The 18,161-nt window shown below is 43.9% G+C and overlaps 1 protein-coding gene across 6 annotated transcripts in view; it reads left to right on the top strand.

Annotated features, from left to right (window-relative positions):
* PTPRG (protein tyrosine phosphatase receptor type G) overlaps window positions 1-18,161 on the top strand; it is a gene marked incomplete at its 5' end in the record, with an annotated part of 700,341 nt that overhangs the window by 540,402 nt on the left and 141,778 nt on the right. The gene's annotated exons all lie outside the window — the stretch shown is intronic.

Genomic DNA, 18,161 nt, shown 5'->3' with positions numbered 1-18,161 from the left:
TATCTCTGAATGGGGAAGGAATCTGGGAGGACTGCCTGAAGGCAGCTCTCAGAATGTCCTAGGCAGGTCCCTGATCCACCCCAGGGCCAAGACGGCCTGTGAGAAGTGTCCTGTGTTGGGTTCTCTTGCCATGTGGAGTCACCGGCGAGAGCATCCCATCAAGACCAGACGACATGAGAACTCCGTGTTCAGCCTTGAAGGGGCAGAAGCTGTCGGCTGCCTGCTAACCTGGCTCCTCGTGACAGCTTGTCTCTGGAAGGAAGATCTTGGGCATGTACCTCCCTTGGCTGGCATGGATGTTCCTATCTTCCTTCCTAATCCCATTTCCAAAGAGGTTTTTATTGGGTCCCCTCACTCTTAAAATGCTCACAGATTCTTAGAAGCAGTACGTGGTCCTCTCATGCATATTTAGTAAGTGCCTCATCAAGGCGGACCATGAAGCTAGGCAGACGGAGCACACAACAGACCTAGAGCTGCCCTCCTCGCATTGATAAAGTCTCTGGGGACACACATGGTTAATCATTGCCATTGTGATGAAGAGTGGGGAACAGCAGGTTTAACTCAGACTGGGGTGGGGGGTGGAGGCGGCACCTCAGGTAAAGTGACCACTGAGACCTCCAGAGTGTGTAGAGACCATGCAGGAGAAGTGAGAGGTCAAGCTTTCAGGCAGCGCCATAGTCGATGGAGGTCTCTGGTGCTAGAAGTGCATGGAGCTTGTTTGAGGCTCTGCTCTGCGCTCAGCAACATGGTGTCTGCTGCTGGCGAGAGAGATCTAGAAACCTCTTGGCAAACATGAAGTGTTGTTTCTTATGTGTTCCTGTTCCCATGTAAATTGTGATTTTTACAAACTTGAGAGCCATGAAGAAATATAAATAGAATGCGAGATGTGATTTGCCATTGATTCTGGTCCCATCTATCCATTGAATGTAGATGGAAGCATTCAAATGTGTGTTGTCAGCTGTTTTGCTTACACCCTCCCAAGACCCACCATGGAGGAAAGATCTAGGGAGAAACTGTGAATCCTAGTCATAGCATGGACTTGGTCATTTACAGTGCTTTTTGTATTCAGCAACCAGCACTTAGTAGAAGTCACACCTAATAGAAATACTGGTTCCAAAAAACAGTCTAGTTCTTTTTTTTTTTTTATCCCATTAAAGGGGAAAAAAGGGAAAAAACCCAACTTGTATGTACATTGGTATAGAAACACAACCATCCCTGACAGCTGGTTTTACCTAATTGACCGATGCTCAGAAATGTACATTATATCCTATGTCAATTAAAAAGTTTTGATTTTTTTTTCTTACTTTCACATTTTTGGATTACCTGCTTTTCCTTTCTTTTTTTTTTATAATATCCACCCAAAGAAAATCTAGCAGGCTGTTTGTGTATGTATTCTAGAGTATCGTGAAAATGAATCAAAACCTGAACCACTCCTTCTTATCCATCATCTAAGAGAGACCTTTTTTTTTTAAAGACCCATTTTTTTTTTAAAGATTTTATTTATTTATTTGACAGAGAGAGAGATCTCAAGTAGGCAGAGAGACAGGCAGAGAGAGGGGGAAGCAGGCTCCCTTCCAGGCAGAGAGCCCGATGTGGGCCTCGATCCCAGGACCCTGAGATCATGACCTGAGCCAAAGGCAGAGGCTTAACCCACTGAGCCACCTAGGCGCCCCAGCCATTTTTGTATTTTTGCAAGGAAACTTGCTAGTAGCAACTGCTTGGATGTTGAGCTTTGACTCCCTGACTGTGTTTTCCCATCCCCCCACCATCATCTTCCTTAGTGAGCAGGAACAGTGCCTTTCTCCTTCAGAGGAAATGTGAGGGGGGCAGATAGAAATTGCCTCAGACCCTGGCCAGAGCCAGACGGCTCATCCCCTTGTCCTCCCTCCCCAGGTTCTTCCGAGAAGGCTGTCAGTGAAAGTACAAGTAAATAAATGATCACCTGAGAACACCCTGCAATTAAAGAAAGGCACAAGCTTTACAGTGATGGAAGTTGGGGCTGTGTCAGGATCAAAACTCTCTTTGCAGAATAGCTTCCCCGACTGACTCTTTATTCACTTGGATTCATTTTGGGGGTGTTCATACCTATTTTCTCCCCTGCCCTGGGACCCTGGGATACTCATCCACTCACCAAATCTGCAGACAAGGTCATGGAATAGCTAGAGTTCAATCCAGGCATATGACAGAAAGGGGAGAAATAAAGGAAACTTGGGAACGTACGTGACCACCTGGCCAAGCTTTTCCACATGGCGGTAGGAGTTGATGCAGCTGGATCTGCTCTTTTTTTTCCATATTCCGCTTGCTAGGATTAAGGTTCCTATAATCAAGAATAATCTGGAAGAGAATCCAGACCTGGAGTGGTCTGAATTTCTTCTAAAACAGTGGCTAGGCTTTCTTTTACACAGCAGCTGATACATCACTCACCACAGACACTAATTAAAAAGAAGACAGGCCAGGACATGGTACCATTGGGACCTCAGGGCAACTGTGGAGGAGATGCAGATGGCCCAGCCTCTCGGAAAGCAACATGGCCATTTCTGCCCATGTCGCACCTCTGCCTTATCCTCTGAGGTGGCAAGTCCACATGTAGGTATGTACCCAAGAGAAATGTCCACAGAAAGATTTGTCCATGGGGGCTTTGTTTATAATGGCCCCAGAGTGGAACCAGCCCAGATGTCCACCTACATATGCAAGTTGTAGAATAAGCAGGCCATGAAATATTATACAGCAATGAAAAACAATGCACTCTTTCATTTACATGAAAACAGGAGAGCACATACCGCCTACTTCCCTTTCTGTCAAGTTCAAGAACAGACAAAACTCACCTTTGGTGATAAAAGCCAGAATACTGAGGCAGAGGGGTATAGTAAAGGAGAAGAAACATAAGGGAATTTCCTTGGATGATAAAAATATTACATATCTTGACCAGGAGGATGATGACATAGGTAATAATATACAAATTTACCCTACTGTCCCTTTATACATTCAGTTGTTTGTAAATGAAAGAGTAGCCCATGTATATTGCACAGTGATTTCTCCTAGATAATACATGCACGGAGCTCAAACAGAATCTGGTGGCATGCACCACATAGTTAAATGTTAAAAATCCTGAGAGTGTCCAGTGTAAGCAAGGCTGGGAATGCTGGGAACTCTCACACTTTTCTGGAAGCAGTTTGGTGGTATTTAGCCACACTGATTCAGTACTCCAGCTCCCAAGCATGTCCCCCAAAAAACGCAGATAAAAGTGTACCGTGAGATGAGTACAAAAATGTTTGTGGCATTGTTTTTCCTAGAAATGCCTCACAGGCCTGTCTTCAGCAAGCTAGATAAACCCAATGCAGGCCTGCAAGAGAACATTTCACCCTGATGGAAAGGGTTGGAATCTTATGCCTCTCCCCAAACCGGGGCACATCTGAGAACCACAAAGTGAAGCAAGAGGCTGAAGAGTGCATAGGGTAAAACACTAAAGGAAAGGCAAAGTCATGATTACTTTCCAAAAGAAGATGGTGATTACTTCTAGAGGCAGGTTCGGAAAGTGATGAGGCACCTGCCCAGGGAGGGTGACAGGGGCTTCTTCTGTTCTGGTCACTCCAGGGCTCACTTTAGTATATTTACGTTATCTATTTATGTTTTAGGCATCTTGCTGAAGGTGTGTTAAATTTTATAATCAAAGACAGTCACTAGTTTTAGAAAGTAAGAGATACTGGCAGCACCTGGGTGGCTCAGTAGGTTAAAACCTATGCCTTCAGCTCAGGTCATGATCCCAGGGTCCTGGGATCGAGCCCCGAATCAGGCTCTCTGCTCAACAGGGAGCCTGCTTCCTTTCCTCTCTCTATGCCTGCCTCTCTGCCTACTTGTGATCTCTGTCAAATAAATAAAATCTTAAAAAAAAAAAAAAAAAAGGAAAGTAAGAGACTCTGACAGTGCTTTCCTCTGGGATACATGAGGTACTAGGGTGCTTTGCAGCAAGCAAAGAGGAGGATCGACAGCACTTTTTAAAAAACTTTTCACTCAGGGCTCAGTGGGTTAAAGCCTCTGCCTTCGGCTCAGGTCATGATCCCAGGGTCCTGGGATCGAGCCCCACATCGGGCTCTCTGCTCCGCGGGGAGCCTGCTTCCCCCTCTCTCTCTCTGCCTGCCTCTCTGCCTACTTGTGATCTGTCTGTCAAATAAATAAATAAAATCTTTAAAAAACAAAACAACAACAACAAAAAAAACTTTTCACTGTAAGCACCCTGACAGGCTGTTTGTTTATCTACAAGTTGATAGCAAGCCAAAGAAAGAAGTGCGGCTGCCTTGGGATTCTATCATTAAGAGATGACTTTGAGAGCCAATAACTTCTTTGGGAATTGAGAAGAAGGAAATCAGAAACAAGGGGGATGGAGACTCGGGTCTCAGGTCTAAAAACAAAGGCTCCCCATGCTGCTGTGTGGGTACACGCTGGCTCCATACCAGGCAAGGGTCTCATTGGCCTGACAGGCACCGCTGAATCCCCAAGAAAGCCTCTGAGACACAGCTCTCATGCCCCCCATTATACAGAAGGGCGTGCAAAGCAAGCCTTGGCTGAGTGACTTGAAGTAAGGTCTTCATGACTTGAGAGTGGCTCTCATGACTCCTAGACCATCTCCCCTTCTCTTCTCTGCCAAGGTCACACCACCTGCCTCTGATTGGGGTTCATCGTGTAGACTGTGGAAGGGGCAAATGAAGAAATACTTAACAGGACCAGAGTCTGTCATCACTCTGGCACTATTGAGATTATCCCCAGGGTCTGAGATCTGGACATAAACTCTCTGTTTGAGGCTAAATGGCTCAAGTTCCTGAAAAGTATCTTGCATGAACTTTGGAAGAAAAGGACAAATCCCAGAACAAGGGACTTTTGGGGAAAATTAAACTATTTAGGCGGAAATAGTCTGTGTCATGACAAACTGGCAGCAAGAAGATGGCCCAGAGATGTACTGATAAGGCTTGAGAGGTTCTTGCCTGTTTTGTATATGTGAACTTGAAGCTTCTTTAATCAGTCTAACCATTGTCCCATCTATGGAGGGCCTAAGAAGTGATATGTAAGGTGTTGAGTAAGATGAACAAGCTTTTCCTTGCCTTTAGGAAAATTTTAATATCATAAGAATCCTTTTTTTTTTTTTTTCTTCTGTCCTTCCCATTCTTGTTGCTGAAGATTAAAAACACTAATATTCTTCACCTGCAAAGTAATCTCATGTGTTCACATGAATAAGCAATTAGAACTTTGGAATGAGTTTTTTGAAAAGTCTGTGTTAAGGAATATTTCTAAAGAATTGGAATTTGTTATTTCTCACCTATATTGTGATTCTTAGGAACATTGGTTTCTGCAAAGATTCTGAACAGTGCTTCAGAGAGTTCCAGCTGTCCTGGTTTTGAATCCTGCACAAATTGCTGCATCTCTCCGTCCCTTTGGGGTTCTACCTTGTAAAATGAGGGTAAGGAAAGAATCTGCCCTATAGGTATTAATGCTAAATGTATTAGAATAGGGAAAGAACCAAGAAGGAAGGACACCTGGCATGTGTCCACTGTCCTGTACATCAGCAGCCAGCGAGTATAATCAGTGATCCAAATCTGGCCTGCTGCCCACTGTTGTAAATAAAGTTTTATTGAAACACAGTCACACGCACCTGTTGACCTATTGCCTATGACTCTTTCTGTACCACAATAGCAGAGTTGAGCAGCCATAACAGAGATGCTCTCTGGCCTGCAAAGCCTTAAACACTTAATCTCTGGCCCTTTACAGAAAAGGTTTGTCCACCCCGCCTTACCTAAGCAGTAGCAATTACAGTAGCTCTGCTAATAGAGTTGCCTTCTCCCGGTGGCCTGTTCACGTGGGGACATTGTAAATACCTATTCGGGCCATTACTTCTTACCATTTGGTAGACTTTACAGAGATGAGTTTCACTTTTTTTTTTTTTTTTTTTTTTTTTTTAGGATTTTATTTATTTCACAGGGAGAGAGAGAGAGGAGAGAGAGGAAGCACAAGTAGGGGGAGTGGCAGAGCGAGAGGGAGTTGATCCCAGGACCCAGGGATCATGACCTGAACCAAAGACAGACGCTTAACCAACCGAGCTACCCGGGAGCCCCTAGAGGAGCTTCACTTTTGATCTTGCCAGAATCACCAGTCAATCTGAATGTGTTTCACCTGAATTAATGAGGGGTGTGTTTTAATGTTTACCTCAGAGAAAGAAATCAAATAATTTTCTCCCTTTTGAATGGTGGAAGATGTTTCAAAATAGAAATAAAGTCCATACCTCTGCTTTATTACTGAGCAGCCCACTGACAGTTTTGAATGTCTTAACACGTGACAAAATTTCCCCTTTGAAGTTTATGTTCCCAGCGTCGAATTATGTGGAACTTTCCTGAAGTGTGCTATGAATATGTAGTACCCTGGTCTTGGCTAATTGGCTCCCATCTGCTAGGGATCCAGGAAGGGCGGATGCTTATCTGAACACTTTTGATCTCAAAATCTTGGAGAAACAGTCACACTGAAGCCACTTCCACAGTTTCCTGGACTTCGGTGTGTCAGAACCACCACCATAGATGTGAGCCATTTGTGTCTCTTCTCTTAGCCAAAGCCAGGAAATGGGATGCTGGGCGGCCTCTATTTTATAACCCATAGTGTTGTGAACAATAATGTTAAGACAGAAAAAGACTTCAAAAGTGATTCCCTTCAGATCGTCTTTGAGTTTGAGGCCAATTGTCATTTGGCCAGCCTTCTTTGTCACTATTTGATCGTTTGAACAGGATCATGGGAGCCTAAGGAAATGCTTCTCCTGGTCATTTCCATGGGATGTGGAGAGCCATGAGAGAGATTAAACCATGTCTCCTGTCCTCTCCTGCAAGGTGCTCGTTAAAGTGCCTGGGGCTACTTTGTGGGATTTTCTCACCTTGCTGTATCCATTCCACCTTGGTCGTGGTCAAGGGCGAGGGCGCAGGCTCTGGGGGTGAATACCGGTTCTGCTTTGGACTAGTCGTACAGCCTGCACAAATCACTTAGTTTCTTCACTGTATACAGAGGTAATAATAATGCCAGCGTTACTGGTTTATCCCAAGGAGGTAGTGACTTCTCGCACCAAATTGTGCTTCGCACACAGTCCCTCATCGTCAGCCGCTGTCGTTGCCACTTTCACCGCCACCCTCCCCATTACTGTTGTTACTCGTTGACGTGCATCTGGGGAAGGCCGCGTGGTGACAGGAAGTGATTGTGGACCCCTGAGCATTGCTGCCATCACTACCTGACTAGAATGTGTGTTGCTTGAGTTAGTTGAGTCACATAAAATAAAATGAAATGAGGAAGACCATGGTCACCAAGGATTTGGAGTAGCCATTCTCTTTGAGATCAGGGAAAAGGGTGAGGGGCAAGGAATCAGAAAGTGTGGGAAAGGAAGAAGCAGTAGCTTCTCCTCCATTGGGCTGTGGACCCAGCTCTGCCTGCATGTTCTGTGTGTATAATCTTAATTAATCCTAGCCAGTAGCACAGATAGGTAGAAATTCTTAATCCTGTGTTAAAGAAGGGTAAACTGAGGTTCAGAGAGATTGGCTAACTGTCCCAGCTCGTGGAGTGGGACAATAATTTGAACCCAATTGTATTAGATTCTGAATCCATTCTCTTACTAGCTCTGCTGGGCCAGGTTCTGTTTCCAGCATTGATTAACATCCTAATTATTATCAAAACCATCTCATTCTTATGAACCTCAGTTTTTCTTTTGTGAGTTAGGTCATTGATCAAGCATCAGAAGGAGGCTAAAAGACTGCGTACCCTGTCAGTCATGGCCACCCTGTAAGGAGAAGAGGCAGCAGTGCAACTGTTTGGTGACAACACTGAGTTTTTTCACTATGTGTCCGTATAATGTGTCATGTTCATTTCCTTAATTATTGACAAGACCCTGCTCTTTGTATTTCTTTGGAAGTATTAATGACAATGCAGTTTTATTCAGATGTCAATCCTTAAATTAAAATGCCACATTTGACCAATTGAAGAGACCTGTAAACTCAAGGAGCTTAAATGTCCTTGAACCAGGGTGTAGTGGCTGTTTGATGACCTTGGAGCGCCTCTGTGGGTGCTTGAGTTCAAGAATGTTTAATCAGGGGGCGCCTGGGTGGCTCAGTGGGTTAAGCCTCTGCCTTCGGCTCAGGTCATGATCCCAGGGTCCTGGGATGGAGCCCCCTGCTCAGCAGGGAGCCTGCTTGCCCCCCCCCCTCTGCCTGCCACTCTGCCTGCTTGTGATCTCTCTGTCAAATACATAAATTTTAAAAATCTTAAAAAAATAAAAAAAGAATGTTTAATCAGGTAGGCTGTCACCTAATCAAGCTGCTCTTGCTCAGAACCTGGAATAATACTAACTGTTCATATCATAATATGGGCTTGTAGGATTTTCTCCGGACTATGCCTGTCATAAAAGCCAAAGGGTAGGAATTTAATTCTCTGCCCACTGGTAGAAAATATTTCAAAGTAGAAATAAGGTCCATACCTCTGCATCCCCATGTAATTTGCCCCATTCATTCTCAAATGGGATGCTTGTTACCATCCCTTTTAAATGTCCTATTTCTATAGGAACAGGGGTCAGCAAGCTTTCTCTATAAAGGGATCGATAGCAAATATTTTAGGCATTGCTCCCATATGTACTCCGTTGTAGCAACTCAAGCAGGTATAGCTCATTTGTATACAAATAGCCGTGGGTGTGTTCCAGTAAAGCTTCATTTAGAAAAATAGCTACTAGGCTATATTTGGCCTCTGGGCCACTTTTGACGTAGAATTACTTAGTGACTTAGTTCGGTCCATGTTTTTCAGCCATGTATGAAGGACCTACCCTTTAAGGCCCTGTGTTGTGTCCTGGGGGTATAGTCAGGAGCTACGGTCTTGCTGTCATGGAGCCTCTAGCCTTCTAGAGAGGAGATCACTATCCCCCAATTACACGGTCTGTAATGAGACTGAGGTCTGCACAGCCATGACCATGAGCAAGGTATCAGCCCTCATCAGGATGTTGATACCCACTCCACAAAGTTGTGAGGCCTTGTTTCGAGAAAACCAGCCATATCCGACCCTGAGCTCACATACCATAAACGTGCACTGGTCAAAAGAGGTGAACCTCAGTCATGTCAATATCCTAATGTCCTCAATTCTGTGACTCTCATTTCTTCATGTGCTTTTTGTCATGTGTTTATGCCATGACATTACATTAGTTTCAGGGATACAACATAATGGTATGGTATGATATTTATATATATTGTGAGATGATCACATCCCTCGTCACACATAGTTGAATTTTTTTTTCATTTCTTTGTAGTTTAACAACTCTAAAGTCGGGGTGCATCTTACACTGATATCATGTCATTATCTAATTAGTAATGTGCCACCTTTAGTAGTGGCATTTGAAATAATGATACATCTTATTTATAGTCGTTAGTGACTTAGATATGAAAGAAATACAGTATCTTGGATTTATTGGTTATTTAAAATACCCCAACTACCATGCTTGTTTGTTCCTTCATTCTCTTTTCACATAACTATTGGCAGTTATGTTCCAGGCAGTGTTTTAGTTGCTGTGTGTTTGGGGTGAATGAGAAAGGCAAGGTTTTTGCCCTTGTGCGAAATCAGGCTCTTGAGGGAGACAGACAGTGAGTAAACACACCCTGGGAAGGAAATGAACTGGGTGTGATGGAGTTATTAACTCCACGAACGTATAAGATGGTGTGTTCAGGATGGAGTCTCAGGAGATGGCATTTGCGCTGAGTCTCCTGGGATGAAAAGGAATCCCCATATGGAGTGGCGATGGAGAGAAGCATTCTAAGCAGAGGGAACAGCAAGGTGAGGAGACAGGTTGGTGGTCAGCAGGGGTGAGAGCAGAAGCAGAGAGCTGCAGAGGTAGACAGATCATGCAGGGCCCCATGGCCGTGGTGGGAGTTTGGATTTTATTTTGAATGAAGTGAGAAGCCACCAGAAGGTTGGAGCTGGGCAGTGTCAGCGCTAGATTTATGCTTGTAAAAGCTGGAAGAGTTCTCAGTCTTCTGTGAAATTTTCTCACCACCTCGTGTTTACGTTGTCGGGACTCAGAGCCCTCGGCCTGAGAATGGGCTGATAGAAAGAGCCCAGTGCTGGCCGAGACCCAGATTTACTCCCACCTCACTGTGTGATCCTGACCCAGTCACTTTTCCCCTTTGGACTTCGTTTTCCTTGTTTGTAAAATGAAGTGGAACTAACATCCTCTGTAACTCTTTGGAACCCTGCAGTGCTTTGTGATTCTTGGGGGACTTTTCCCAGGATCCCCTCATTGTAACCTTAGGCTTTTTCCTTAAAATCATCTATCATGAAGCCTTGTAAGTAGCTACACCTTGAAAATGGTCCAGGCCCTTCCGCTTGGTCCATCTTTCCCTGATAGCCAGCATCCAGTTATATAAAGCAGGTGTCACTGCTTGTGTGTTTGTATGTATGTATTTTTAGAGAGTGAGAGAGAGTGTGAGAAAGAGGGTGGGGATGAGGGATAGAGGGAGAGGAAGGGAAGAGAGAATCTTAAGCAGGTCCATGTCTGGTGCAGAGGCTGATGTAGAGCTCGACCTCACAACCCTGAGATCATGATCAGAGCCAAAATCAAGAGTCCGACGCTAAACTGACTGAGCCACCCAGGTGCCCCTCACTGCTTGTATTTAGATCATAAAATTAATTCCTTGGCTCCTTCTGGGAGGCTTCTCTAACTGTCTTCCTTTTAAACTAATGCTTTCTGACCTCTATGACAGCTCCTAGAATCCACACTCCTAAATTCCCTGGATTCTGACCCTCAGGCTCTCTATTTCCACCGTGACTTCCATTTTCTGTTTCTGTGGCCAGCAGGCCCTTGAATCATGAGCTCATCACACCAGAGCTCCTCCCGGATCATGCAGCAGACTCGTGGCCCATCTGGACTTAACCCTGCTGCTGAATCTGTGTTCTAGTGTTTTGGCATCTTTATAATTTTTAACCAAATTCCAGATTGTACTTTAACCAGCAGCTGATCTTTTTTTTTTTTTTTTTTTTTTCCTTCTAGAGCCCATTAGATTTTGGGCTGTTGAACTTCTCCTTCTATCTTCCCTCTTGCTCACTTCACCCCAGCCACACACCAGGCAGAATCCCTTTGCACTAGCTTTTCACTCTGCTGGGAATATCCTCTCAAGGTTGCTGCATGGCTCACTTCTGCCTTTGGGTTTTTCATCAGATGCTTCCTTCTCAATGAGCCTGCTTTTAAACTTGCCATTTTCAAAATAGTCAGGGGAGACTTCATTGAGAAATGTGTCATTCAAATATGACTAACTTGTTAGCAGCTGAAAGGCATGTGATCTAAAACCAGCCATGAATAGAGAGCAGTGAAGAAAGAAGAGCCAGTGCAAAGGCCCTGGGGTCATGTGATCACAGGACAGCAAAGAGACCAGGATGGCTATACCTGAGAGTCAGAAAGTAGCAGTGGATGAGGCTGCAGACAGTGTGGGGGCCCGTTTATACAATACTCACAGAAACTGGCTACTCTAATATGCTCAGCATTATTAAAAATGCAGACTCTTGGGATCAGAATCTACATTTTAACAAGTTCCCCAGGTGATGTGCGTGAACATTAACTTTGAGAAGTACTGTTAGGAATCTTCTTCCTCCATTTGGAGTGACCTATGACCCAGTTTTTTCCAATGTTACTCTCTCCCTACCCTCCCCAACACAAAGCATACCAGTGCTTTGAAGTGGTTAAGGAAATCGTAATAGCTTTTCCTTATAAAGTTTTGGGAAATCCTGAAGGAACTAAACAATCACTGGGCTGAAAACAGAAGCTTGGGCTTTCTTATATTTGTTTATCTTACCTACTATTCTAAAATTGGTTGACTGCTTTTTGAGGGCTGGCACATTCTTCCCTATATATCTTCCAATGTAATACTTTGTTCATTGGGGTATGTGTGCTTGTGTGTGTTTTCAGTATAATTCCATGATTCCTGGTTACTGACTGCATAGGTCTCATCGATTTTTTGATTGTTCATCATATCTTATAAAGGGCTTTCTCTCTTCCTATATAACCAAAGCATTGAAAATATGAGGTTATTAACACACTGAAAAATGCAATCAATCAGATGATTATCATCTAATGTTTTAATGATCACATTTTTAATCCAATTATGCATGTTTGAATCTTTCAAATTTTCTTTAATTAAAGATTGCCTCCTGGCACTGCTATCAGAAATAAGGAATTGAACAGAATTGAGCCAGATATAATTTAATGTTGAAAGGAAACTGCAAGGATAACTGGGCCACTCTGGGTTTAATGGTGACCATGACTTTACAGCCCTCATACAAAATTTCCTAATTGATAAGAAAAATTTAATCATCTTCGGATATATTCCGTTTGCATTCAAATAAGGTATTTCTTTTTCTAAATAAACCTCCCCTAACTGATTATTCATATTGTACGTGCAAAATGCTTAAAAATGAAAGACAGAGTTGGGTGAAATGTAGACTACTTAATACAGTGTGTATTTAATATAAAAGTCATACATTATTCATTTTTGCAATTTGAATAACTTTGAATTTAGCATCCCTGTTCTTCATCTTTTTCTTTGATGAACAATTAATTATTAAAATATAATATTGTCTGCATACAGCACTGGGATCCTTGAAAGTGGAATATGAGATTCATTCCCTTTCAATTCTTTTATCTGGTAATGCACAGAACCTGCTTATTATGGTTTAATGGAATGAATGATGGTATAAATAGAGTGTTTCAAATATTTTTCTCAACTAGGTAAGTGGCTGGGATAGGAATGTTTTGAATTCAAATTACTAATTTGGTTAAAAGTTGGAGGCACCATGCCCTGATTGGGGATGGGTTTGGAGTCAAACTGCCCTTTTCTAACAAGAGCCATTTAACGAGCACTTACATGTACTTATCCTGTGCCAGACATTCTCCTAAGCCCTTAACTCACGTTAACTCACTTAATACTCATTTATTCATTGAACTTGCTTAGGGAGCTTGACACTATTATAATCCCATTTTGCAGACAAGGATACAGTTACAGGAGAGGTTCAACAGCTTATCTCAGGTGAGACCTTTAAGTAAACCAGTTAGGATTCAAATCCCAGGGCCCTGGCTCTAGCACGTTTCTCCGCTTTATAATACCTACATTTATTTTTAAAGATTTTATTTATTTATTAGACAGAGAGAGATCACAAGTAGGCAGAGAGGCAGGCAGAGAGAGAGAGAGAGGAGGAAGCAGGCTCCCTGCTAAGCAGAGAGCCCGATGTGGGACTCGATCCCAGGACCCTGAGATCATGACCTGAGCCAAAGGCAGCGGCTTAACCCACTGAGCCACCCAGGCGCCCAATACCTACATTTTTTAAGACTTTCTTTGTGGAAGAGTTTATGCTCTCACCAGGAAAGTGCATTCCTCTTTCCTTCTTCAGTGGCTGTCCTCAGGAAAGTCCCCGTCGTGGGTCCAGCGTGTGGCTTATGTGGTCTCTGTTGCCAGTGCTAGAAGTAAAGGGCTACCATCTCTAAAATGATTTCTCATTTACACTTAAGCATTGTGAGCACCCCATTTGTCAGGGGGGCACTGCCTATGGGCCTGAGCAGGAAATGGAATTTTCAGAAAGATGAGTAGAAATTGATGTTCATTTTGAACTAGAAAACTCAAGGAGGAATGAAAACAGCTCAAGAGTTAATTCTGTAATGTATGTTCACAACAGGAATGATCATCAGTAGTGGAGGCATCAGAACATGTAAAGTTACCCCCACACATACCCCAGTTCTAGCTCTGGCTATCATGCTGACTCTCTTTTTTTGTTCCCAAGGATTTTTTTATTTATTTGTTTGAGAGAGAGAGAGAGAGAAAGCACACACCAGTGCGAAAGCAAAGGGAAGCTGCAGAGGGAGAGGGAGAAGCAGGCTTCGTGCTGCTAGCAGGAAGACTAACTCTGAGCTTGATCCCAGGATCCCAGGATCATTATCTGAGCTGAAGGCAGACATTAAACCAATTGAGTCACGCAGGCACCCCCACGTTATTTTTTAAGATTTTATTTATTTATTTGTCAGAGAGAACACACACACACAAGTAGGGGGAGCGGCAGAGGGCAGAGGGAGAGGAAAAAGCAGGTTCCCCGCTGAGTAGGGAGCCCAACACAAGGGCTCTATCCCAGGACCCTGAGATCATGACCTGAGCCAAAGGCAGATGCTTAACCGGCTGAGCCACCCAGGCACCCCTCATGGTGACTTTCCAACACCAGTACACACCCCCTACAGACACACACAGCAACACACAGACAGTTGCTCTTAAAAAACAGCAGGGAGGGACGCCTGGGTGGCTCAGTTGGTTGGACGACTGCCTTCGGCTCAGGTCATGATCCCGGAATCCCAGGATCGAGTCCCGCATCAGGCGCCCAGCTCCATGGGGAGTCTGCTTCTCCCTCTGACTTTCTCCTCACTCATGCTCTTTCTCACTGTCTCTCTCTCAAATAAATAAAGTTTTTAAAAAAGATTAAAAAAAAAAAAACAGCAGGGAAGGGGCATCTGGGTGGCTCAGTTAGTTAAGTGGCCGACTCTTGATTTCAGCTCAGGTAATAATCTCAGGGTCCTGGGATAGAGCCCAGCTCAGCGGGGTCTGCTTCAAGATTCTTTCTCTGCCTCACCCAACCCTCTGCTTGCTCATGCTCTCTTTCTAAAAAAAGCAAATAAATCTTAAAAAAAAAAAAAAAAAGGACAGGGGAAAATGGCTAAATCCATTTCACTGGCTCTTGTTGTATGACCCTTGACCTAAGAATGATTTTTACATTCAAACCCTAATTAAGTGAAATGTTACCCCCCCCCCAAAAGAATTCTGTTCTTCTCATAGCAGATGTATATATTTTAAGTTGTCCTCCATTGTTATTAGCGTTTTGAATATTGTTAATAAGGTGGTGGGAATGTGTTTGTTAATATAAGTATTCCTATAACATCTTTGATTTTGCCTCTTGGCCTGCAAAACCTAAAATATTTACTATCTGGCACTTTACAGAAAACATTTGCCAATCCCTGGCTTAAAACACAAAATGAGCTGGTCTGCTCTCAGCCAAGTGCTTGCCTTGATAAATCAGGGCTCCCAAGGCACTCTGCTAAGCCCTTTACGTTTATGAGCTTGCTTAATTTTCACAGCCTTCCTGAGGGGTAAATACCCTCTGAATTCCCATTTTACAGATAAGGGAAGTAGCCCAGAGAGCTTAAGACCTTTCCCTAAAGTCACACAGCTGTTAAATATCAGTTGGTTCCAAAGCTCTTACTAGAACCTTGGCAAAGAAAATTCTAACCTGTGTTGCTCAGGTTCGTGGAGAATTTGTCAGACATGAGGCACTTTTAAGGCACTAGTAATCAAGGTTTAAATAAAAAAAAGACACCTGTGCCAGCATTAGAGGAAGTGTATAGCTCTGTAAAGTGTAGGTGGCTAGGCCATGGTTGTTCAGAAAAGTAATAATAATGATAATAATATAAGTAATAAGAATTAGAATAAGAATAATATTTATTGGGCATCTGGGTAGCTCATTCGTTAAGCATCTGACTTCTGCTCAGGTCATGATCCCAGGGTCCGGGGATCGAGCCCCGTATCCGGCTCCCTGCTCAGTGGGGAGCCTGCTTCTCCCTCTCCCACTCCCCCTACTTGTGTTCTCCCTCTTGCTCTCTCTCTCTCTGTCTAATAAATAAATAAAATCTTTTTTAAAAAAAGTCTGTCATTTATGAGATGCTTACTCTATTTTAAACTCTCAGCTGAGGAAGCTTCAGTAACGGAGATCACAGAGCTTACAGGTGGAGGAGTTGGGATTCGGACCCTGGTGGCTGAGAATCTGCTCTCTTCCCCAGCTTCTGTAGGGATGGAGAAATGAGGTGCTGATGAAAGTAGTGGTTGGACTGCAGTCTTCAGCTCCTGGTGCTAGCTGACACTTCTGGTCCTAGGCTTACCATTCCAGATCCTAAGTGGCTTCCTTGAAGAAGGGATCCCATCTGAGTTTCTGTGTTCTCAAGTTTTTTACCTCCCGTCTGTCTTCCATTTTCCCCGCAGTAAAATTTCAGAATTGGACTAAGTTCGTGGTTTCCAAAGTGTCCCTAGGTTCCCAGCTCAGCTTTAACCATGGTGGCTGCATTTTAGCTGTTTCAGTTGGCTGCCTCCTGTGTAAGATTTTTTTGAATAAAGGGTTCCTTGACTCCCAAAGCCACTGATTGAGGGTGGTCTAAGCCCCTTCCAGGTCTCAGAATCCTGACCCAACAGCAGTGACTGTGGCGGGATCAACAAGAAGCAAAGCCTCCTTCTTGGTCCCCCTCACCATGTCCACTCTTCCTGCTTCCCATCTGATTGCACCTGCTGATCATTTAAAGCCAGAACCTGCCCCTGAAGCCCTTAGGTTGGTCAAGGACAAAAAAAGCTCTTCTGCCTTTGTAGCAATGGTCATGCCTGCAGTTTCCATCAGTCCCTGCCGAATTCAGAAGCCCGTACAAGAACTTAAGACAGGAGACTCCTGATCCTACTAAAACCACGTGCCCTTGGTGAGATCCAGTCATCTCAGATGGGGTGGGGGAGGGCAGGTGTTCCTGCTTTATCTTTTTATATTCCTTAAAGCCTCGGCCTCTTCCTCCAGTGGATGCTCTAGGTGGGGGCTTTGCCGCTGCCGGCTTGTGAGCACTGTCTTGTCACTAGCAGTCTGCCTACAGCATGCTAAACTGCAGTCCCAATATTGGATCAGGCTCCTAGGGGAAAACTCTCCAGGTTTTCTGGCCATTCAGCCTGGAGCCCTTGATCCTAAGGCCGATTCATGTGCTGCGGTGCGACACCAAGTTCACCTACAACGTGAGGGAAAAATGAAGATGATGATTTTGTGGTTTGTGATGCCAGGCCCTATGCTCCCTCTGTTGCTTGGGGCCTTGCCTTGTCTGTTTACGTAGCTCGGGAAGTGCAGGAGCAGCAAGCAAAGGCCAGCATTTGTCCTGCTCCTAGCCAACCCCGTCTCAGCCAAGCACGCTGGCAGAGATTTACCCTGTCATTGGGTTGCCGGTCACCAGGTTTAAATTAAAACCCACACTTGCCAGTGGGCGGAAGGGCAGTTTGGTGATTTCCGGCCTTTTGTCCAAACAGAACCCGCTTTTGTCATTTTGGTTATAGAACTTTCTAATTTGGACACTTTGGCATTTATGACTTAATATTTAATTTTTCCTTAAAAACATAGACTTGAAAACCTGTATGAGAATCAGCCAAGGTTTTGGAGTCTCATGAATAATGGCTTCTCTTTCCCCATTCCCTAGTGATCTTGGGCTTAGTCATTTAACTTCTCTGTGCCTTCATTTCCACATCTGTGAAATTTGAGTTAAGTATTGTAAATTGAAAGCATATAGTGATGGTTTAAGAATAATGAAAGCCTGGATTCTTAACTCACCTACCTGTTGTACATCCGAGCCCTGTAAATTAGTGATAATAATAGGGCAACTTCATGGGGCTCTTTTAAGAAAGAAAGAAATTAATCTTTATCAAACTCTAAAAACAAGGGCTGGCACATCCAGTAACTACTGCTTAACCCTCAGAATGGTGTCTGGCATATGGTAATAAAATTAAAAAAGTGTTAAGTTTTAGTCAATTAATCTCTCCCCCCCAAAAATTGCCATTTTGCTTATTCTTAAAGAGTTGATTTCTGTTGAGGTTTTTGCATAACCCCTAGTCACAGAGCTCTTTCAAGTCCATGGATGCACATTTGCACAAAGACCTGTATTGCTCGTTCTGCATTGAAGAAAAGGAAGGAGGGGTGTGAACCTGGAAGGACTACTCCTGTAGGCACAGATGTGTCCAGGAGGTAACCTGGAGCCCTAAGGTCCTTGCAAGAATATCCTTGAGCCCATAGGGGAGGCCACTAGGGAGCCAATCACTAGCAGGATTAGAATAGCCTTATTACATTCCAAGAAGGGCTAAGAAAGAAATCCCAGACTTTTTAAATTCAGGGCTAGACCTTTATAGACCTAGAGAGAGAATAGAGCCTTCTCTGATTTGGGAAGGAAGCTGGATGATCTACTGAGCCGGATTGGGAGAGCTATAATACAGTGCCCTAAACACTGTTGCACTGTTTCTCCCTGCCTCAGGACCTTTGAACATGCTATTCCCGCAGCCCCAAATGCCCTTTCCTCTTTT

The sequence above is a fragment of the Mustela nivalis genome (genome assembly GCF_964662115.1).
Source record: "Mustela nivalis genome assembly, chromosome: 1".
Taxonomy (NCBI): Eukaryota; Metazoa; Chordata; class Mammalia; order Carnivora; family Mustelidae; genus Mustela; species Mustela nivalis.
This window is presented reverse-complemented; position numbering and strand designations above follow the sequence as displayed.